The 25,256-nt window shown below is 36.4% G+C and overlaps 1 protein-coding gene across 1 annotated transcript in view; it reads left to right on the forward strand.

Moving 5' to 3' along the window:
- Positions 1–25,256, forward strand: part of SOX5 (SRY-box transcription factor 5) — a 966,957-nt gene that overhangs the window by 310,549 nt on the left and 631,152 nt on the right. The window contains exon 5 of the mRNA XM_081083091.1: positions 7,926–7,991. The gene's annotated coding sequence lies outside the window, so the exon portion shown is untranslated. The remainder of the gene's footprint in view (positions 1–7,925; positions 7,992–25,256) is intronic.

A 25,256-nucleotide genomic window follows, 5' to 3' on the forward strand; every position in this document is an offset into this window, starting at 1 on the left:
GTATGAGGCACAGGACAGTTGTGGCACCCACTGTTTTCCCAAGCCAGAGCCTAATCTCACTGTAGGACGTCTACTGCGAGCAATATGGACTTGGTGGGATGTTAACAGCACTAAAAGCCTGCCTACCCACACACCATTTAATGTTTGAAATTCCACTATTATATTTATTCCTTCGGGTTATCTGAAGACAAAAAACACACAAATAAAACTTTTCATGACATAATCTAATAGATTACTATTAGTTATCAGTCATTATTTATTCATTCATTTATTTAATGTTTATGTCTGTTAACGCTATCCCTCCATAAAAGGCACTCTAACAAATTTATCAGTTCAGAGCTAGTGCCCATTACCTCATTGTACAATATTTTTGTATAAAATATATGTATATCTACTTTTGCATAGCAGTTTTTAATGTGTTTTGACCGAATTCCTGCTTTCTTCACCAAATCTGCTCCATCCACATTCAGTCTTCACAATTTCAGTGAAGAGCAACTACATCTTTTTTTTTTTTTTCATATTCCAAACACCTGGTAAATCATCCTTGACTTCTACCTTCACTCATACACACATCTGATTGACTGCAAATCCAATCTGCAAAAAATATACTCTAAATTCACTGCTGCCACCCTGGCTCAAGATAATATAAACTATAGCTTAGAATATTTAAACAGACTCTACCTTTACACCCACCCTCAGTCTATTCTTAACATACACCTGGAATAAATGGGGGCATTGTGGTTGTCAAAAGTATGGAAAATACTACTGTTATTTAGTGGGCTGAGTTTAGAGATGCTAAATGACCCACCATGTGCCAATGGTGAGGACAAAGGGGAGTTGCCCATCTAAAATGCCAATAGCAACCCTATTGAGGAATAAAAACCTACAGGTCACACATATTCCACTCTGTTCAAACTCTTCCAATGGCTCATAATTCTTCTGAGAACAAAAGCCAGTTTTCTATGGCAGTTACCACAGAGAGGCCTCCTGGGTCTCACAGACTCTGCCTTCGCCCCTCTCTCACTTACCTGATTTCAGTGCCCATTACTCTCTCAGTCACTCACTGCCATCTAGCCACTCTGCAAACACAATCATGCCAGCTTGCTATTCTCACAGTGTGAAAAGTTCTTTAGATCCAATATGCATATGTGTGGTCTTTCACCTCCTTTCTCAGATGTCCTGTTTCTCAGTTACCCTTCTTGACATTATAGATCCTCCTTTCTGATTCCTATTCACAAGCTGTTTGGTCTCCAAAATAGTTATCACCATCTAACCAGTTATATTCTTGTCTTTCTTTACTCATCAGTAATGAGAGATTTTTGTCTGTTTTGTTCCCTGCTATTATCACATTGCTTAGAACAAAAGATGCTGGCATATAATAGGTGCTCAATAAATAGTTTTGAATGAATGAAGTTAAACTCATAAGTCAGTATTGCATTAAGGAACTGGGGATTTAAAAGCTGAGAGGCTGATAGATTTGTCAAGAGACACAGCTAGTAAAGAGAAGAATTTACACATGTTCTCATGGATATATTTATTCATTCATCTGTTAAGTATATATTAAAATCCAGTCTAAATTAGGCATGATAAGGTGCTAGAGGTAAAATAATGAACAAAATAGGCAAGTTCATAAAACACACACACACAACAAAGTAGTTTTAAGCACTATTCAGGAAATAAAAGAAAATAAAGGAGCAATGACCAGTGGTAAGGGGGGGGGGGGTTCTCCCATTCTTGTATTTTTCCCCATTATAACCTGACTAGCTCATTTCCATATTAGTAAAAATTACTTTATATGACACATTACTAACACTTGAAAAGAAAACAAAATGGGGAATGATACATAGATGGGTGCATTTTGAAGAGATCCGTGTGCTCTATTGGAAGGAAAGTGCATTTTGAAGTCTGCTGGTCTTGGGTTCACATACCAGCTCTGCCACATGTTGCCCATTTGTTAAGCATTGATAATGCACACTTCACAGGCTGGCTGTGAAGTAAAGAGCTGGTGTAGATTAGGTGTCTGATGCATAAAAATGCATTTTTAACACATAATTAAATAAGTAAATAAATGGCTTTTAAAAAGACCTTTGGCTACTACAGAGGAAATGGACCCAGATGAAGTGTCCAGTGGGCATCTATGTGCTGAGGAGGATGGGGTTATATGAGGCACTGGGTGCCAACTCAGAGCTTTTGTAAAGCCTTTTATTTCTCTTTAATAGCAATTTGTATAGAATTTTTAAATTCTTAATAATCTTTTTATTATTATGAAAGTTGTTTAATTTTTTTTTTGAGAAATAGTTAGAAAATGTAGATTAGCCAAAGAAGGTAATAAATTCCTATATTTCTAAAAGTAACATTGTAACATCTTCATATTTATCCTTTTAGTCGTTTTTATTATATCTTGTATGTGTCTCTGTGTTATATGAACTACAGATCCTCTGCCTATTAGCCATAATTAACATTTTAGAACATTGATATTTTGGAACAAAATCAGTTTAGGGACTTTTTTTCGGCTCTGGAATCACAGAGTGTTCTTGGAACCAGGGCTCTGCTAATTACTAAGCCTCCTTTTCCTCTGCAGGGAGATGATCTATAGATTATTTAACCAATGCTCTACTGTTAGCCATTTGGACTTATTTCATTTTTATATTCCAAATAATTTTAGATAAATATATTTTTTGCATGAACTTTTCTTATTTTTAGAATTATTTCTTCAGATACATATTTTCAGAAATAAAGATACATATGAACATGTGTAAGATGGCTGATATATGTGATCCAAATTTTTTTTGAAGAAATTTGAACCACTTTAACCTTTCAGTAGCTACAAATGAAAGGCAACAGTTTACCATATAGCTTTTCGGCATGGAATATTGTAATAATTTCACATAACCCTTAACTGGGTACATCCATATATATGCTAACCTACCACTTGTAGGTCCTGTGAAATGAGAGCTTCCTCAGTATCCCTTGGAGAGCTAGGAAGGAATTCCCTGAGAAGACTCAGTAATTGGGTTGAGTTTGGAGGGAAGAGTATGCACAGAAGAATGACAGAACAGGCCCAGGTTGTCACATGTGTAGAGTTTAAGACTGGAGCAAAGAGAAGAGCTCAGCTAAGGTAAGAGAAGCACAAGAGTGTAAGAATTGTAATAGCTATAGAAATGAAGAGGGACAGATTTTATAGATATTTAAAATGGGAAGAGCATGATTCAATGACCAATTAGATGCAGAAGGTGAGGGAAAGGAGTCTCCCTCTAGGCTCAGCCTATAGACTTATTAATCCAAGAGTTCTAAGTTAATATAAATCATTTATTAGTTTAACATCTGGGTTCAGTTAAATTCGAAAATTGGGATTATGGCAAGCAAAGGCTATCCCTATTCACATAGTAGATGTGGTTAGACAACTGTTGCTTTGTCCTTCAGCTTTCCTTATCACTCTCCTCTCTAGAAAGAGAACCCCTCACCCCATACACACTCTTCACACATACTCACCCTTTCCTTTGGAAGAACTGCTTCTTCATTCTCCACCTACCACAAAGGCACATGATATAGCACTGGCCAGTCATGGAACATAATTCTTCTGGCTACTATGAGTTTCACCAATATGCATATAAAAGCTTCCCTATGACATTTCACCTTCCCATTGAATGGTAATTTTACATTTGATTAAAATACTTGTACATGTTCTTGCAATGGCATGAAAAATTATAATAAGAGTAATAAGATGATCTAACATCGAGTACTTAATGTTATTCAACGGTACTCAATGGACCAGATACTCTTATACTTGACAGCAATTAATTCATTTAATTCTATTAATCACTTTATAAGGCATGCATTATTATCATTCCCACCTAATGATGAGGAAAGAGAGGAACCAAGACAGTAAGTAATGTTCCAGTGGTCACATGTAAATGCTGGAGCTGGGAAAGCCGGAATTAATAAATTCTCCATAGAGAAAATGTGGCATTTTTAGTCATTATCTGAAGAAACAATACCAACAAGTAAACATCTCTTTCATAAGGTTAAACTTGCAATTACTCAGAATTTGTTGGGAACAGGCTGAGATTATTGATCTATTTTCTTTACTTGATAATTATTTAATTAGCTTATTAGTCAACCATATAAATGCTATGTCTATTTGGTGATGGTGATGTTATGGCTATCTGCAATGAATAACCTCACTTCTAATATTATCACTTGAAATGTCTACTTTATAATTTTTCACCTTATTTACTTTATTTATACACATTATAACCTGTGTTATACTGTTATTTCCTAAAATACAGAATCCATGTCTGATTAATCTCCTTAGCATTTAAAGAAGGCTAGACAAAGAGAATTAACATTTTTATTAGGTTCTGTAAGTACATACTAGGGAAATTATTCCTCACTTTAAAGATGAGGAAACTAAGGTTCAGGAAGGTTTTGCCACCTATAGTAACTTGAGGCCTGAACTCAAAATGAATTCTACATAATCCTGAAACATATATTATTTTTATTTTCCCATTCTACCTTATAAAATATACATTATCTTATGAGAAGCACCCAGTAACTTTCTGTTGAGTGAATGGACAGATTAAGGGATAGATGGTTGCTATTCAACAGATCTCCAACTTAACTCAAGGCAATATTCATGAACACTTTGGAGAAGAAAATGGGACCTTATTTAAATTTCAACAGTAGAAAGTATACTTGAATAGTCAAACATGGGTTAAATAAACAAAGAAGTTAAGCACGCTAGGTTGTATAACTGGATTGATCAGGCTACTTAATCATATAACTCTTATCATCACAAAATTGGGTAAATGTGATATAGTACCCTGGGATAATGTAACCGTTGAGTATTTCTTTAAGTGAATTCATTGAAAGATTAAGTAAATAGAAGAGGGAACCTTAAATTTTATCACTGAAATTTGATATTTTCAAAGTGTTTGTTTCCTCGTGGGGACAAGGATGATGTGCATGGGCAGCCAGCCACAGAGGCCAGTCACCTCGCAAGGGAGGTGTGGGGCCTGCTGATCTTGTTCCCCAGTAGCCTTGCAGCACAGGGCCAGTACAGAGCTTGGCCAGGATTATGGCCCCATGGATGGCAGTGGCTACTCCTTTGGAGCACTTAACACTCATCAACATGTCCTTTGTAGTCCCCAATGGTGGCAAATGCCTTGAACCAGGTCCTCTGGCCAGTGGGGTCTGCTTTTGTGCCAGTATAATCTTTAAAAGCTGTCCTTGAGGGATGTCCTCAAGGACGTCAGATTCCTCGATGGACAGTGAGAAGAGATAGATCTACAGGGACTTGGTCTTCATGTCCTTGACCAAGTAGCCCAGCTTGGTGACAGGGCTTCACTCCTTGTCTTTGTCCTTGCCTCCTTGAGCTCCTCAGCCCTGGGGCCCTGCCCTGACCCTGTCCCCAGCTGCAACCTTGGCCCTGATGCCACTGCCAAATTCTCCATGGAAGCCACCATGGCCTCCCATTCTAGGGCCCCCAGGGTCTCCCACACCATCAACATCATCCACCTTTTGGTGTTTCCTTGAAGACAAAGCTAATATTTTTATGTTGTTTTGGTTTTTGATGTACAAGTTTTTCACATCTATTATTGAATTTATACTTAAGTATTTTATGCTTTTTCATGTTGCTAATGAAATGGTCTTTTTAGTGCAATTTGCAGAATGTTCATTGCTAGTGTATAGAAATTGAATTGATTTTTGCATATTGATCAAGTATTCTGCAACCCTATTGACATTGTTCATAAATTCTAATAGTTTTTTAGTGAATTGATTAGAATGTTAAAAATAAAATAATGTTATGTATAAGTAGAGATAGTTCTATTTACTTCTTCATTTCCAATATTGATATATTTTATTTATTTATCTTTCTTAATGAACCTGGTTATAAACTCTAGTTTTAGTGCTAAACAGAAGTGCTATGAGTGGACATCCTTGTCTTATACCTCATGTTAGGGGAAAAGCAGTCAGCCTTTCACCCTTAAGTATGATAATTGTGTGTGTGTGCATGTGTGTTTGTTTTTGATTTTGTTTGTAAATGCTTTTTATTAGGTTGAGGAAGTTTCCTTCTATTACTAGTTTGTCAGTGTTTTCATCATGAAAGGGTATTGGATTTTTCTCATGAAAGTAGCATCTATTGAGAGGATTATATGGTTTTGTCTTTAATGTTATCACTATGGTATGTTACATCATTTGATATTTAGATGTTAATGTTAAACCAACTTAGTTAAACCAACCCCCTCATATAAATCCCACTTTGTATTGGTATATAATTTCTGCTATTTTATGTACTTCAAAAGCATTTAGGTACTCCAAAAGTCTTCCAAAATTATTGAGGCTTTTAAAAATGAAAAGTCTTATAAAAACGAATAATCAAAAGTTTAAAAACCCCAAGCAGGCGGCTCAGTTGGTTGGGTGTCGTCCCATCCACTAGAAAAGTTGTGGGTTTGATTCCCAGTTGAGGCACATATGGGAGGCTCCAGTAGATGTTTCTCTATCACATCAAAGTTTCTCTCTGACATCAGTGTTTCCTTTTCTCTCTCTCCCTCCCTTTCTTTCTATATAAAATCAATAGGAAGAGGTATCCTCGGGTGAAGATTAAAAAAAATAAGTTATACAGTAGCCTCATTCTAGATCACTTCCAAATCCCTGCCTCTGGTATGTTAGACCCTTACCTCAGACGTGAAATCCATTATCCTAAAGGGAGAATTTTGATGTCTTACTTAAAATACTGACCATGCCTGACTGGTTTGGCTCAGTGGCTAGAGCGTCGGCCTGCAGACTGAAAGGTCCTGGGTTTGATTCCGGTCAAGGGCATGTACCCTGATTGCGAGCACATCCCCAGTGGGGTGTGTGCAGGAGGCAGCTGATCAATGTTTCTTTCTCATCGGTGTTTTTAGCTCTCTATCCCTTTCCCTTCCTCTCTGTAAAAATTAATAAAGTGTATTTAAAAAAATTAAAAAAAAATACTGACCACATAAGCAGGTTGATGATACAGGTCACTCTACCATCACATACAAGAAATTTATAGAATTTATATTTTTAAAATTTTAATAAATATGTTGCCAACAAGATGATGAAAATCATTAACAAATGTTTAAACATTTTTTAACCATAGAACTTAATCTTTTTGGGAGCCAAAGCTTAAAGAGTTGAGAATAGCTGATGAACTTTCCCTTATAGAAATTATTCTATAGCCATAAATAAGTAATAAAATTATGATAAAATAGTTATGTATATTGAAATCTTTTTTTAAAAAAATTTATTTTGTTGTGATTTTTAACCTAGGAATTATCCAGTGAGTTTGTAAAACTCATATTTTTATACAACTTAGTATCCTAGTAGAATACAGCGGTGTGTTTTGATAAGTGTTAGTCTGCATTTAATAAGTTTTAGTGCCCATTAACATGTTTTTCATGAAGTACTGTAGCTGTAAGTAATGTATTATAGGTATACTTTAAGTTAACCACCATAGACTATAAAGATGGTTAAAATTGTTTCAATAAAACTAGTCCCAGGGCTACGCACCCTCACATGTACTTACATGACTGAACTAATAACATAAAGATTTTTAAAAAGTGATTTAATTGGTAAAGCTTCAAAATAACTGGCTCATATTTTTACATTAAAACTGTCCTTAATTATATCTTGACTGTCATTTATAAAAGTTCGCTTTTCAATTGTTCATTATTCTTTTATCAACCATTAACTGGCACAGTTCTGAGTCTGACCTTGTTACATGGCTATGAATCTGGTCTTTTGAAATTTATTACAATGAAAATGACAATACTTCTTCCACAGTTTTGTTTCAGAAATCTTGTTTAACTCTCTTTATTATGTTTAATTTTTTTTCACCTAAGTATTTTGGAATAACTTTGACTTCTCACTAAATCCTTTTCTCTCTCTCTTTTTTTTTATAGCATTGGAAGCTATAGATAATACAAGGACTTCACAAGTGGGAGAGATTGGACTGGGAGACTCAGCAGGTCAGGACATTTTCATTTTCATTTGCTGTTCATTCTTTTGCTATCCATTCCAGGGTTCTCGCATCTCTTGCCACTTGTTTAGTTCTTGTAGTATGTGCTTAGTTAGTACGTTCTCAGTTTTGCAAATCATGACTAACACCTTTACGTAAAAAATCCAGCATTTGGGTATGTTCTTTTTAGGATTTGGAGGTGAAAACATAATTTAAAGAAATTTTCAAGAGTAGAAGGAAATTGACAACCTAATAATATATATCAATATATCCTGATTTCTATTATTCTTTATGGTATGTAAGGTGTTTTGAGGTGAAAGTTTCTTGATAACTTTTTTAGAATGAAAACCTTAAATCATATAAAATGTGACTATGTAATTATAGTAGGAGAGCACTTGGTTCATGAAAACCAAGTTTTCTTTCTTCTCTGCTGTATTCTCGGGGTTTGGGTACACCTCCAAAAGCTCTTGACACTCTTCAGAATCAATCTGTTTGCTAACATTAATCTTAAGTACTGAATGTCGACTACCATGTGTAAAATGAAGGTTAATTAAAACAGACAATTTCTATGTCAATAGGAAAATCCCAACAGTCAAAGGGTCTGCTATGAGCGTTTGTCAGCCATTGTGGAAGGCTGGGTGTTAGCCACCCTCCTCAGTAAGCTGGAACCAAGCTGACATCTGCAGTCCCATAGCCCTGGGCTTCACCCTGAGTGACTTTGTGCTCATCTCTAGCTTTAGAGAAGCCTCCCACTTGTTTTAAACAGTGATTACAACTCTCACTATTGCTGCTTAGTTATTGATAGAAGCTTGGGGATCCTTTCCCTCTCTGTTACTCCTCTGGTGTTACCACTTCCACAACTGCTCTGCAGTTGGACTTAGCCCCTCCACCTCCAGGTCTCCTACTGAGCAACAACCAGTGGGTTTTCAGTTTTCATCACACAGAGATAATGCCTTTGTCCTTCAGTCTGATCACACCTCCTGAAATAAAATGGCTTATTCAGAAAGGAGCTAAGCTTCAAGTTCTCCCTGGATGCTTCAGGGATTTAGTGATTTTCTAGCATTAGCATTAGGGACTACACAGTTTATTATTGTTATGTATCTTGAGAGAATACTACCCTCCATCTTAAAAGAAAATAATTTCAAGTCGATCTTGCTAACATCTCTGCTTATAAATAAATATAGAGAGTCCTGAAACAAAAAAGCTATATTTAGAATGATATGCCTTAGTAGTTGGGTTTGTCAGTATGTCTGCATGGATTCTTGCAGAGTTGAGAACCTCTTTTGGGTAATACTTTTATAAAGAGTTTTTCTGGTAGTTAATATCCCCAAATTTTTTAGTTTACAAATATCCTTGAACTAAACATTAAAAAGAAATAAATTGAAGCCCCAAGTGATGGTTCTTCTTGGCATCCCCCTGTTAAGTAAATACTGACATTAAATTGAATCTGGCTCTTGTGTGTCTGGAAGCGAAATCAAGAAAGAAGAGACAAATGCTTCAGATATCCCTAATCTTGAGAGATAGAAAGAACCTCATTCCAGTCCTCCTATTTTATAAATCTAAGTTGCCAACCATGTCACATAAAATATTGCTAACAGAGGTAACTCTGTGTTTTTTGACACGATGCAGGCCTACTGCATTATGCTGCCTTCCAGCTTGTGGAGTACAAATAATTCTGCACACAGCATTGTGCATACACACAGAAAATACATCATCATTTGCCATCTTTACCAATTTATAATTTGATAAAGAATACAATCTATGCTGATACTTTGGATTTTACTGATATTTGAAGATATCAAGAATTTTAAGCTTATATTTTTTAATGTTTTTCTGGAGACATTTTCTGTTTAGATAGATGGAATGAAAAGATGATTATCTAGCCATTCATTCATTCATTCATTCATTCATATAACAGGAGTTCTTACTGTCCTGGAGCTTTTATTCTAGTGGAGGGAAACGTAAGTTGAAGATCTTGATGTATATGTTTATGGGGATAAGTACTAAGAAGAAAATAAAATGGAATAAATAGAGAATGGTGGGAGGCTATATTAGACACTGTGTCTAAGAAAGGCCTTTCTGAGAAGGAGAGAATGGAACACAGACCTAAAAGGAGTGAGAGTGGGGGCTATTTAGATATATGGGTGAAGAGAGTTACATTCAGTGGCAAGAACAAGTATAAGGAGTGTGCTTGGTGTGTTAAAGGAGTTTCAAGAAGGGCAGTATTTCAGGAAGAGGAAGGAATGGACAAGAGATGAGAATGGGAGGATGATATTCAGTCCATCACATAGGGCCTGGTAGACTACGGTAGGACCTTGACTATTGTTCTGAGTGAGATGGGAATCATCAAAGGGGTTTTAGCCAGTAAGGGGCATGATATGTCTCACATGACACTCAGACGTACAGGTTGTATAAAGCATTTTTAAAATTACACTTTAACCACAGAATGTAAATTATAAATGAAAATAAATTAACAATCATCAGAGCAATTTTATCTGAGGAAGATATTGTCCGATGATTGTGTTCAAGGAACTAATGATAGTACATCTATCATTTTTATTTTTCATATCCTTAAATTGCAGAATTATTTTGCATTTGAATCATGTTATTTGATTTTGTATAATAGTTTATTGTTTTGTAATAGGGACATTAGTGACAATGTCATGGAATAGTTAAATAGTGTACCTTTGATTAGGTCCTTTGCACAACCCAATTTCCCATTTGTTTGCCATCTATAATTTCTACCAAAACTAACTACATAGCTTTGTATAAGTACACAAATAAGTCATGAATTTTATCTTCTATTTGCAAAGGAAGATGTTTGATAATTATGTTATGGTTTTATTATAATAAATCACATGACCCAGAAGAATATTTACTAGGAGAAACATAGAATAGTTTAAAAAATAACAACTTAGTACGAATAAGAGGACGTGAATTCTGGAACCAGCTCTGAAATTTACCAGCCTGATGACTTAGGGTCTTTAACCTGTACTTGCCTGCCAATGACCACTGTTTCCTGTAAGGAGAAAGGCACTGTTATTGTCTTTGCAGTTACATTACAGTTTTTAAGCCCGGGTACACATATTAGGTGGTAAATAAAAATTGGTTAGTAAGAAGTGACCATTTTTTAATATAAATGAGAAAATAAGGGATATTATTTCATATAAATAACAGAGATAAATGTCCATATTTATCTTTAGAAAGATTATCAGGTTAGAGAAGACATTATTGATCCTTAGAAGGAAGGGTTATTTCCAAAATTATTATTACTATCATTTCAAAGAATCAAAGTGACTATTAAAAAATTTAAGAGGTGGAGGTTCCTTCTATTGGTGTTTTTTTAGCAGCAGTTTCCAATTTCTAAATAACTTTATTTTATTAAAAATATTTCAGTCCAGCCAGCGTGGCTCAGTGGTTGAGCGTCCACCAATTAAACAGGAGGTCATGGTTCAATTACAGGGGTTGCAGGCTCGAGCCCCAGTGTGAGGTGTGCAGGAGGTGGCTAATCAGTGATTCTCTCTCATCACTGATGTTTCTCTCTCTCTCTACCTCTCTCTCCCTTACTCTCTGAAATCAATAAAAAATATATTTTAAAAATATTTCAAATGTAAATCAATACATTAACAATAATTTTAGAACTGTAATTAGGTATCTAAGCTTAGATTTCCATTAGTTGGCTACCAAAACATTCATGTAGCATATATATCCTATTTGTTTATGAGTATGTAATATAATTTTCCTAAAAATTCTTATTTATTCAACAGAGAAATAAGGAAATTGTTCTTCAACATTATTTTTGGGAGGAGAGGGTATGCCTACCTCAAATATACAAACACACCTACAATTATTGAATCTGGTGTGATTCCTGTCCTTTTCTGGGTGAAGGAGGTTCTTGTTCTCTCTGAAGGTCCAGGGTCTTCACTTATGCTCATACCCCATTTCCTAGGACAGTTTCAGAAACATTGATTCTTTTTAATTTTTTTTTTTTTTTGAGAGAGAGAGGAAGGAAGAGGGAGAGAGAGAGAAACATCTATCAGTTGCTGCCCACACACACCCTGACCAGTGATCAAGCCCCCAACTGGGCATGTAGCCTAGCTGGGAATCTGACTGGCAACCTTTTGGTGCAAGGGACAATGCTCAACCCACTGAGAAACACTGGCCAGAGCAGAAACATGGATCCTACCCTCTAGTATCTTCCACTTCTTCTTTACTGAAACCTTTAACCTGTAAACATGCTCAGGTTTCCCATCTTAAAACAAACAAATAAATAAAAACTTTCCTTTGGTCCTTCTTCCTCCAGCTACCTCTCCTTTCATATATATGGTTCTTAGAAGTTTTAATTTACTGTCTCCATTTTCTTTCTTGCCCTTTTCATCTATGGATTTCTTTTCATCATTTTCATCTATGGAATCATGATGAGGAAGTGATGGAGAATTCTGTTTTTACTTCCACAATAACAGGAAATCCATTCATTGTGGCTGATTGCCTTTAAATATTTATAGTAAAATCTTTAGCTCATGGATTATTGGAGTGATCCTATTTACAGTAAACACGCTGATGTTATAGAGATCTGACAAACACCACTATTATCATATGACTACTGAGAAGTTTTGGGGCAGAAGTGCCAGTTAGAGGAGGGGAGCCCCATTCTGAATGCTGAGTGAGTGCTTGCCCAGGGTGTCCCCAGGAACAGGAGCTGACACAGGTGTTCAGCACAGTTGCTTACTGCTTCCCATCAAGAAGGATGGGGGGTTCTTAGCGCTGCCGGTTGCGGCACTCGGCATCTCTGGCAAGCAGTCAGCCGTGCCTGTGGAATTCCCTGGGGAAAATAAAAGCCACAGGGAAGTCATCAGTGTGACCCTCTGCTGGGTGGTTGGCACACGGCTGCTCCACGGGAAGGCTTTCAGTTGTCACTTTCTGAACGGGTAGATATCAGGTGCGGAGGGAGGCTCCCCATTCAAGGTGCAGAAAAGAGAAGGAAAAAAATGGATTGAACAGACGCTTACCAAATAATTCCCAGTCAGGAAGCCTAACACCAGCTGATCTTCTGATAAAAGGGATTGGGGGGTGGGGGGAGCTGGGAGTTTCTTTGGTTCTGTAAGCACAATTATAAGCTTTCCTATTTCAGTCTGACCCATCATATTGAAATGCTGTCACTAGTATCATTAGCAACTAAAGTGTTGATAACATAGTCAAATGCACAGCAGAGTTCTGGCTCTTAAGTGTCTGGACTAACTCCCAATATTAGGAATAGGAGTCAAACTGCCATCACTTTTCCTGTGCTAACAGACGCCCTGCCATTAGCAGTCTGAAGGCAATTTTAATAAAATACATAGCCCTGCTGAGTTGGTCTCGGAAGATAAATAAGCAATGCAGAAGAGAAGCTTTTGTTTAAAAGTAATTATTTAAACTAGGCATTACAGGTAATTTTCTTTTACCAGTAAGGTGAATGCTATCAGAATTTCAATAATGATTTGGTGGCATTTATGTAAGTAATGTGATATTGGCATTTGTAAGAGTTAAGGCATTGCTTTATTTTCACGTATATATACAAAATGAGGGCAAATTGGATCCAGGTATCATGTGCATGTGTTTCACAGTTTACATTACATTTTTTGGGTGAACAGTGTTGTATTCTTGGACAGATTTATGGAAATGTAACAAGCTGGTGATAGAGTTCTGGGAATTGCAGACTTGACTTCCAAAAGCAGATTAGAACAGGAGGGCAAAGACCATCTTTTTATTTTCCCTTTGCTGTCAGAAAGGAAACCACATTTCAGTCTTTTAAAAACTCTTTAATAGGATGCTTGTACATAATCCAAGTCACGAGGGGGTGATAAGTGTGTGCATGTATCAGACGAGCCAAAGCTTTGTTTGCCAAAAGGTAAAAATCTCAGAAAGCTTTTTAAGAGTCTATTTGGAAACCATTAAAATGGCCACCTTTCCTTTTATTCTTAATAGCAACACAATGGTCTGAAATCCTTAATATAGAATTAGCTTTGGCATGACAGTGGGCAGAGTAGGAACCTGCCTACATGATGCTGATGTAAAGGGCATCAGGAATTGGGAAGTGAAGCAGAAAGGGCTTTGGGATGAGAAAGACCTCAGTTCAAATTCCACTGAAATCCCAACTCTTTTTCATGATATGTTACCTTAGGCAAGTAATTTGTCTTCCCAAGTCTTTGTTTTCTCACCTATTAAATGGGGTAATAATACAACCAATCTTTTGTGAATGTTAAGAGAATGACATGGGGCAATATATGTAAAACATTTAGGATGGTGTGTGGAACAGAGTAAGCACTCAGGAAATGTTTGTTTTTATTTTAATGAGCTTTTAAAAATTTCATCAGGAAAACGCAATCATAAAAATTTTAACATAACATTTTATGTGTTTCGCATTGTGCTAGGAGTTGAGGTACATATATTGATCAATAGATCGTCTTGACTTCAAAACTAAACATCTAATGATAGGCATTTAAGCAGATAATTCAAGTACTTTGTGCGATTTATTGTAATATTGGTATGGGTCTTTGGGATATAAAGGAGACAGAGCTGGATCTTGGCCATGGGCAAAGTTACTGTAAAACCTTCTTGGTTTGTTAAGCTTTCAAAGGGAAGACTCTAAGTTATGTTTCCATCCTGTGCTGTTGTGATCAAAGCCAACTATTTTTTCCCCATGAGTGATTTTTCCCAGCTCTTGTTCTTTCTCTTCCTCTTCCTTTACAGTTATGTAAACCTTTTCTTTGATTGTTAGCGTTATGGTTAGATGATGTCTGTACTCAGAGAGAAAAGTAAACATAAATCAGCCACTCAAATGCTACTCAGCATCTCTGCTAAGATGACTTTAAGGAAGAGCTGAAAATGTAGGCGTTATTCTCATAGTTGTCTGATAGTGAGGGAAATTGGGACAAGCCTTTTGCACAAGGATTAGGCAATGTCTAACAAATTACATATAATCACATTTGACCCTATAATCCCATTTCTAGGAATTTATCATGAAGACATACCTTCAACAATATGAAAACCACATACCTAAAACTATTCATTGTGGCATTGTTCATAGTTGTAAAATATTTAAAACTATTGAAATGTTTATGCATAGGAGAGTGGTTGAATGTACTGTGGCAACTCTGCACAGTGGGTACCATTCAACTATTAAAGTAGCGAATGAATATTGTGATTTTTCAGGCTACCCTGCCAAGTGAAAACAGTGCGGAGAGTTGAGAAGCAATAATACCTCAGTAGCAATGAGCATGCCTAGTACCTAGATCTTGATTTCTGAATATGATTACCTAATAAAAGAAAAAACAATTCTTATAGAAAGAATGATTCTAGGGTTAGAATAGGAAAGCTATGTATATAATTAGATAATGGAATATCTTGTGGTGCAAGAAAGTAAGGAAGACCTACAAAATTATGCAAACATGCTGAAAGTATACTGGAGCCAACCTGACATAGCTCCTAATGGTCACATTTGGGACAATAAAATAATAAATTGCATTCAATATGGTTCTCACTGTTATAAAAAGTATTGAATAAATGTTGACTAAAGGAAGTTCTTTTGTAACTGTAGAATACCACTTAGTAACAGTAGAAATAATGGTGGAAATGTAAAATCGCCATTTGGTAAATGCCACAGTAATAATTTTTTCAGGCCACAATCATCTCTGGATGCTAAATTAGGGCTGGAAATATGATCACAAATAGGTACTTACATAGTGTCAAATATCTCCTCTCAAAATACTTATTAGTTACAAAAGGGAAAGCAATAACTTTATAGTTGAAAAACCTGGCAGATAAAACCTAAAACAAGTGATTGAAGTTAACCACTAATGAGACATATCAGAATCATGCACAACTCCTGTGATTCACTGAGAAAGGGACAACAAATCATTTCTCTCACATTCTTGCCAAAAATGAACAATATGAATTTTATTGAGAGGAAATAATCACACAATTCAAATTGAGGGACACAGTACAGAATAACTGGCGGTGCTCTTAAAAAATGTCAAGGTCATGAAAAACAAAGGAAGGCTGAGGGATTGTCCCAAATGGAAAGAGAGTAAGAGGACATGGCTACTAAATATTGGCTCATGATCCAAGAAAACGACCTTTGTAGGACAATTGTTAAAATTTGAATAAGGTCTGTAGATTGCCCATTTGTATTATCAGTGTCTTGGTTTTGTAAGATGTTAGTATGCAAGGAACTCTCACCTCCCCAAGCTTGACAGTGTCTGTGGGGCAGGGTAGTACTCCTTCAAGCAGCAGAGTCCTTTAATAGCAACTTAGAACAGTAGCAACTTAGAGTTGCACAGAGTTCTATGTACCACCAGTTGGTTTCCATATACACTCATATTTAAAACTTTCATGCTCAACATAGTTATGAGATGTAGGCAGAGAGATTGATTTTATTACCTATGTTTTTTTTATAGAAGAGGAAACTCACATTCAGCATTTCCAAAATCATATAGCTAATAAGTACAGAAAGGATTTGTATTCTAGACCAGGATGTTCACTTGCACGTATGGAAACTCCTTCTAGCATCAGAGAACCCCTTCAGTTGACATGAACATTTGTGTAGATTATTTGGAAGATTTTTTTTTCCAGAGAAAAAGATACAGGTCAATTGATTCGATCAGGTTTTTCAAAGGAGTCTGCAACCTAAAAGAGGATAAAATAGAGATTTTCTTTTCACACTAGTGCACAATATGGAGTGGAAATATTTTTACCAATCTTGGGATTGCAGAACTCTTCGAGTGCACACACTCAAGAAGCATCATTCTCAATAGCATTTAACAGAGAGATTGCAGGACTTGGCCCAGAATCCCAATAGCTAGAGCCAGAAATCAAACCTGAACTCCAGATGCTGACAGTCAGGGCAGTGAATATCCTATTGACCATGTTATGAATTGTGTGCAGTGCAGATAGATCTTTGATAGTCTACTAGCATCAACCAGCAAGAATGGAGGTCTGCTTTCCTGGCCAGGTTTTACTCACTGGAGGAGGAAGGGCCCAAAGGATCCTCGAGCAGCAGCTGAGTTCTTAATTAGCATTTTGAGCATTAGGGTGATTTGAAGAAAATTCCGTAGATTGCTTGAGAATCCTAGGAGTGAAGTTATGGGCAATGATGCAATTACACAACTGTTCTACCTATGTAGAATGAAAAGCAGTTTCAACCTGACAGAGTCCTTGGGGTGAATATTCTGAGTGTGTTGTCTCATTTAGCACCTGAAACTCTCCCCAGACATTTAGATTCTTGAATTAGTCTAGGGCACAGGACTGGTTGCAGTATACAGTTTTCTTCAAAGAATGCTTTGAATGATCACAGAGACTTTCTATGGCTTTGACTTTTGCCAAAAAGGTTACAGTATCTGCCAAGAGACATAAATATTGTCTCTCTATAAGTGTGTGTATTGCCATGACAAAGTAGATCAAATAAAAAACACAACAACACTATTTCATTCTATAGAATTAAATAGTTAGAATCAGACTCCCTTGTCTATCCTATATAATAAAAGGCTAATATGCAAATAGACTGGACAGTGATATGACTGGTCGCTCTGATGCGCACTGACCACCAGGAGACAGACACTCAACACAGGAGCTGCCCCCTGGTGGTCAGTGCCCTCCCACAGGGGGAGCGCCGCTCAGCCAGAAACCCTGGCGAGCACAGTAGCAGTGGTGGAGCCTCTCCTACTTCCACGGCATGCGGGCATCCCTGAAGGGCTCTCAGACTGCAAGAGGGCACAGGCTGGGCTGAGGGACCCCGCTCCCCCCAAGTGTACAGATTTCATGCACTTGGCCTCTAGTTCTATATATTTGACTTCTAAACCAAGGATTTATGAAAGACTTGATATCAAGATGTGTTATAAAGACCATGCAGCATTTAAAATACAATCTGATCACTAATGATTTAGAGAACAATACAGAATCTAGGTTCTGTATAGTGCTTATCTAAGTCACTGATTTTATAGACAAGGAACTGAGGCTCAGGGAGGTTAAATTTTGCATCATTTTACATAGTTAATAAGTGACAGAGACAGAAAAAGAATCCATATTTCCTGATTCCTGGCCCAGTTTCCACTATGACATGGTGTCTCATGACACATATGAGATTAGAGCAAAATTATATTTGTTAAAATGCATGAAAAATGTTGTGGGCCTTTAAATATATATATATATATATATATATATATATATATATATATATATATATATGATCTCCCACGTTCAAAGGCTGTTAAATTGCATTGTTTATCCATATCTTCAGGAAAAAATCACTTCTATTGTTGTGGTAAACAACCTGCTTCCCTATTTATAAAGGTCTGGCCCTGTAGCAACTTCAGTGCGAAATTATAGCTAATTTGCCTACAAACGTCAGGTAGTCATAATAATCTGGCCACTCAGTGTGTGTGTGTGTGTGTGTGTGTGTGTGTGTGTGTGTGTGTGTTATTTCATGGAAGAAAGGAGAGGGAGAGAAATATAGAAATATCAATGATGAGAGAGAATCATTCATTAGCTGCTTCCTGCATGCCCCATACTGGTGATCGAGCCCACCACCCCGGCATGTGCCCTGACCAGGAATTGAACTGTGACCTTCTGGTTCATCGGTTGACAGTCAACCACTGAGCCAAGCCGGCCGGGCTGTTGTGAGTCTTTTGATAATGTTTTGAGGAGGCAGTGATGTCATTCTATCCTTGATTTTATTTTTTAGTTTTACACTAAAATTAATAAATGAATATCCTTTATCTACCTCAAATTAATACGGTTCTACTAATTATTTTTTCTTTTAACAGTCTGCCTATAGTTTTGAAAAATACCTTACTGTCTCAGAATAAATGTGTGCACTAGAGTTGGTAACCCATTAAGTGACTAAGAATCACTTCTCTTGTTAGGTGCACTGGATTGCAAATGTCTTTAGATAATGCTGCAGTGGTAGTGTAGGGATTTGCAACTGGCAGGAAGGAATTGAATTGCCATCATTTGGCTTTAGCAGGAGTTGGAGTCTTGTCTCCAACATAAGCATGAGCCAAGGTGCTGTCTCCTTTTTTCTAATTTTAGTTGGAACCATTGGCACTGATCTTACCTAGACAGACTAGTGTTATTTCTACCCAGCACAATCTGCTGGCATGGGCTCTATTCCAAGCCATGCAGTTGAACTTCTTCCCCGGGCTTACCAAATAGAGATATGATTGGATGTAAAGGGTAGGGACTTTCACCTTTTCCTTAGACAGCATCCTTTCAGGCGGAGAGATCTACATTTAGTTGGTTCAATGAATGACTCAGAGCGAACTGGCTGTTGTGACTGAAAATGGCAGCATGCTTTAATTGTGGGTCATGACAGAATTCCTCTGGTGTTTTGGTTCTGGTACATGTCTATTGATACATTTAACTGCTCAAGGGTGGGTAGAAAGGTGAAATGTGATGTCTGCTTTGCAGCCCTCACCTACTTTTATTGGCGCAGATGAACTGCACAGTTGTTTTATCATGATCACTAGTGATGGGCATTCATCCCTCCTGGCATCTCTCATGACCTCAGTCACACTGGCCATGCTGTGGCTCCCATCTGCGTCCCTTTATCACAGCCCTCAGTGAGACCCCTTCAGACTGTCAGCGCTCTCCTTTAGTAACTCTCAACCATGGAGCATCAAGAGTGGATGGACATCGGGGACTCTCAACCCTTGACCTTCTATGCAGCTATATCTGTACCTTTTTTTTTTTTGGGGGGGGGGTTGTCCTGGAAATCTGAAAGGCTACTGCCTCACAGATAGCCATTCTGAAAGATGGTCATAGTCCTCTTTTTGCTCAGAGAATAAACATAAATGGGTTTCTGCTATTTCCCATTTCACCAAACCTCTACTGTGGACTTGTCCTGCAGGAATTGGAGTACATGGACCTCACATTATCATCTGATGTTTCTTCTCCCTGGCAACTTTTTTTCTCCATAAATTAAGAATACCCAAAACACTCAAAATCTTCTGCTATTGCACAAATACGGTCATCTTTCCATATGAAAGGCAGAGGATTTCCCCCTCTGGTTCGTTGTGACCCAAATGAGAAGGACTACACATGGAATCGGGGGTGTTGACAGGTCAGGTTTCTATTTCATGTATCACCATGCAGGGACTCAATGGTAAATAGAAAAGACAGACTCTGTCCTCAGAGGTTCACAGTGAGCTCACATGGAGTTTATTAATTTTTGTTGTTCTTCAAAACAATAGATATAAACACATCCACAAATAGAGAGTTTCTGATAAACAACTAGAGATTATGTTTAAATTTTATGAAAAGGAGGGCTTTCAAGTATATGTCATATCCAGAAGATCTGGTTGAAAAATAGCAAATCATTATCCAAATAGAAAAGAATGCCATAAATTTAAACCCCTACTCTCCCCTCTCTCTCCCGATCTCTGTTCTCTAACATTATTCTGTCCCCTTTGTGGATAACATGCCTGTCATATTCTGGTGCTAACTTTTACCTGGTCTTGATTTATTTTTAATGTATTAATATTAGAGACAGAGTTAGGGAGGGAGAAACGTCATTTTTTTAAAATATATTTTTATTGATTTCGGAGAAGGAAGAGGGAGAATGAGATAGAAATATCAATGATGAGAGAGAATCATTGATTGGCTGCCTTCTGAACACCCCCTACTGGGGATCGAGCCCGCAACCAAGGCATGTGTCCTTGACTGGAATCGAACCCAGAACCCTTCAGTCCACAAGCCGATGTTCTATCCACTGAGACAAACCAGCTAGAGCAAGAAACATCAATTTGTTGTTCCACTCATTTATGCATTCATTAGTTGCTTTTTGTACATGCCCTGACCTGGGATCAAACTTGAAATCGTAGCATATCGGATTGGTGTTCTAACTAACTGTGCTACCAAGCCAGGACAAGCTCCTCTCTTATCGTGGCCCAATAAGATTAGTAATAATGAATAATAATCAATAAATACTTGGAGCTTGGTTTATGTGTGTTAGATGGATTATGTTATTTAATTATCAGAGTAGAATTTTGCAGAAGGTATCACTATTATCCTCATTTTACAGATGAGCAAGCAATGCAAAGAGAGGGCAGATGATCTAAGAGCGCATGATAAGGGTGTAGACCAGGATTTTCTCTGATACCCAATTCTGAGTCCCTGTCACTGAGAAATTGTCTTCAGATTCAAGTAACAGGACCCAGTGACAATGGTTTGAATAGGGAAGAGTTTGTTTCTCTTCCATAATACAAGAGGATCACATGCAGCTCAAGCCAGCTGTTCCAGCATGCTCTGAGGGGCCCAGGCTCCTTCCAGATTTCTCTTCCACCACACCAAGGACAGGCATGTCTTTGTGGTAATGCTCACAAGAGGGCTGGTAGGGTTTCGGCAGGCTCGCTCTAGCTCATGTCAAGGCAGGAAGTAGAAGCACAAAGAGCAAAGAGCAGAAAGTCCAAAGCAGTCAGAACTGTCCTCTTCAAAAGGGTTTTCACTGAAACTCCCCCGCCTCCAAGTTCCATTTATATCTCAGTGCTATTAGCAGGATTCTATTTATGTGTTTAATTGCTTTATTGTAATAAAGAGATATTAGGTAACCAGTTAGTATTCTCTGACACAGCTTTTAACCCCCTGTCACACTGTCTTTTTCAGTCCTATTACAAGAATAAGAATATGGAATTTATAAAAATTAAGTAAAATAAACCATACATTTTAATTTGTCTAAGGTTTCCTTCAATTATGCTTGTTAAAATACACACCCACACACATATACATATCGACACACAAAAATATATGTCTCTTGAATGAAAGCTATCCATATTCTGATGGAATCTTTTCTATAGAATCTTCAGTAAATATTTAACACAGACCTGCTTATCAGGGGTTAGTTATGAAGTTAATCTGGAATGAGTAACTGAGACATTACCCAAATTTAGAGAAATTGTTAACTGATTAAATTCTGTCTCTAAATTAAAAAAAATGCTAATTGGTAGATAGTTATTGGGATAGAAATGTTTTCCTGTAGCATAGACCATTCTGAGTTGTATATTTTTCTCTCAAGTCTGTTGGAACAAAAATTACTAATCACAATATTATCTGCAGGATGCAGTATGTTTTCAACTTCAAGAGAGTAAAATTCTATGAACTGAATTATCACTTTGTATCCTAACGTTTGAATAAAAACAAGAGGTTTACATTTAAGCAATGAGAGAATGTTGGTTGAAGATTGCTGTAAGCTATAGTGTGTAAGTTCTTTACCCGAATGGCCTTTTTTTTGACAAAGATTTGTCTTTGTTCCCGGTTGCCTCAGTTTCTCCATTTAGAAACACTACCATATATGCAAGACTTGTTCACGGAGTTGTTGTTTTTTCCCCAGTAAAATATATTATAACAGAATGGCAGTTCATAAGAATTCTGGCTAACTCGATGCTCTTCTCTTTTTACCCATGTGTATAGTACACATTGTTTTATTATGTCATAGTGAATGTGCTTAGTATATACTAGGGGTGGGGAACATCTGGCCCGGGGCCCATATAAGGCCCATGAAATAATTTGGTCTGGTCCTTCCAAGGTATTAGGGGTGAGTTAATTAAATGTCTGACCAAATATAGCAGGAACGTTTTTAAGTTGACAATTTTGTATGACCCACAAATGATATTGTCAATATCCAAATGACCCTTGGTAGCAAAAAGGTTCCCCACCCCTGGTATACACTATTATTTTGATAACGAATTGGCCCTCAACTGCTTCATATATAAGAACCATATGCTTAAAAGCAGATGGTACAAAGTTGGACCAAACCAAATAAATATATTTTAATGTATTTATATATGGAACATATATAAACAAGTAGGCAGATTCTACCCACTCCAGGATATTTGTTAGGAGCTTTAGGATTGTTCTTAACAAATTCCTAATATGAATGTATTTTCTAATTGATTGAGAATGTTGGTTAGTTGAATTATCTTTAAGCAAGGATATATAGACTTTTAACATTAAAAACAATTTTACATAGTCTTGTCAAATTTGACTTACCTCCATTAGAGGAAATTAGGACAATTGGTGCATATAGACTAAAAAGATAAGCATTTTGGATTATTTAGGTTCATAACTTCCTCTCTTATTCAGTAATTGTTTTTAATTTTAATTAGGCAGGTATATTGAGTTTTTCTTTTTCCCTTTTTAATATTAAATTTGCCAAAGGTCTTTTTCATATAAGATAAATATGTATGAAAAGGCAATTAATATAAAATATTTTGCTCTAATTACTTGAGTATTTCATGTGAAAGTATTAAATAGACCTAAATTACTTGAATAATTGTCTCAGTTCCCTTTTAGTTTATATGTTGAAATCATGGCCTTAAATCATAACTAAGAATTTTTCAGTCACAGGAAGTGAACTGAATTTATGTTTAAGTTGGTGGTTATGAACAACATGGTGACTTCCAGAAATGTGAATTTACTTGTTTTTAAAAGATGACTCATTTAGTATAAAATTTCATGTGATAATTTTCATCAATATTCATGATGTGATCATATAAATTTTTTAATGTTTTCCATAAAACAGATTATTTTAGACTGCAACTAGTAGATAATTGCTTTGAGTTTTAAAGATAAGGATCACTCAATGTTTATAATCCCCCCAGACACAAATATAGAGCCTATACTATGCCCATTTCTAATGCTAGCCCTTCAAAAAAACTGAATCTTGCCATCAAGCCTATTATATAAGGAATCTCATTTTTTTTAACTTTATGAACTACTATAGTTGACAAAAGGGATTTCTAAAAGATAATTGTATTAATTAATTCAATATCTGGGTCGAGCATAAGGTTGTAAATTGGAGATCACTCATAGAAATTGAATACAAGAAGAAAATATTTTCAGTCTTTTTTTTTTTTTTTTTTTGGTGTGTGTATTGAATGATTTATGCTGAACTCGTAAAAGCTTTCCAACCTCACAGAACTTCAATAAACTTCTAATGGAGTCCTGAATGCCAGCTCTATTTTTGTTGCTTGTACAGTAGGTGGGAAATCTTTAGCTAGTAGGACTAGTCTTTGTTTTAATTTATGTTGAAAAACTCACTTAGGGGATAACACTTATGGCTTCTAGTGTTTTAGTAAAAAAATTTCTGATGTAACCTAATATACATATATTTCTACAAGTTTAAATATATATTGATATGTTATTCCTAAAGTATAAGTAAACAACTTTTTTTAAGTGTTTTTTTTTTTTTAAATTAAATCTCTTGGGGTGACATTGGTCAAAATATCAATATATTTCACCAAACCCAGTTTTTATGCATATGTGTATATGAACAAATATCTTCACATGTGTGTTAATAATGTCCATATTATTGTATGTTAACTGGTTGAATGTTTCATCAGATAATAAATTCTCTAAATCAGAAACTGTTTTATCCACATTCCATCTCCCCCAACAGAGTATAATCCATTGTCTTTTATACAGTGGATGCTAAATCAATGGGTGTAGTAAACGGTGATCAAACGAATACACATTTAACCAAAGAAAAATAGGCCATTTGATTTTGATACAGGTACATGGAAAAGATATCACTAAATGGAAGTCCCCTTTATTGTCAATTAAGACTGTTTTATTCTTATCTACTTAGATGGAAGCTAAGCTTGGCCACTTTTATATAGTTTTATTTATAATTGTAAACATGTCGAACCACATGGGGCCATCAATCAGTAGAGTGATGAGGGCCCAAACAGAATTATTTCTGTAGGTGGCCAATTTTTTTTCAATCAAGGACAGCTGAAAGGTCATGATTAAAACAGTGATTTTCCTGAAATTGTAAGTGACTGTTAGTGACTGTTTTGTACAAAAATGTCAAAACTACTTTTTTCTCTAAAAAAGAAAATTATAAGCTCTAAAACTTTGGCAGTTTTCCAAATTTCACTTGTACTACTGTAATGTATTTTAATTACTGCACTGGAGTCAGTTGCTTTAAAAATATAAGGCAAAAATAATTTAGTGTGCTAGTGAGCATACACAGATTAAACAATAGGCATCTGATGCCTCACTGAGAGGTACATCCTCATTACTCAAGATTAGCCAAGGGATAGAACTGAACAATTTTACTCAAGCAGTGTGCATAGCACTAATTTATAATTCTATATAGAGATGAGGAATGATATCACTAGGTATTTCTTTCTATTAAACATGGCAGTGATACTGGAGCTATTGAAGTAATTTGCTTCATGTAGACCAATTAGAAAAGGCATTCAAGGATAGCAAATGTTGCTAGTGAATTCTGTAGGTGGCCCTT

Source organism: Myotis nattereri, assembly GCF_964212035.1.
Source record: "Myotis nattereri genome assembly, chromosome: 2".
Classification (NCBI taxonomy): domain Eukaryota; kingdom Metazoa; phylum Chordata; class Mammalia; order Chiroptera; family Vespertilionidae; genus Myotis; species Myotis nattereri.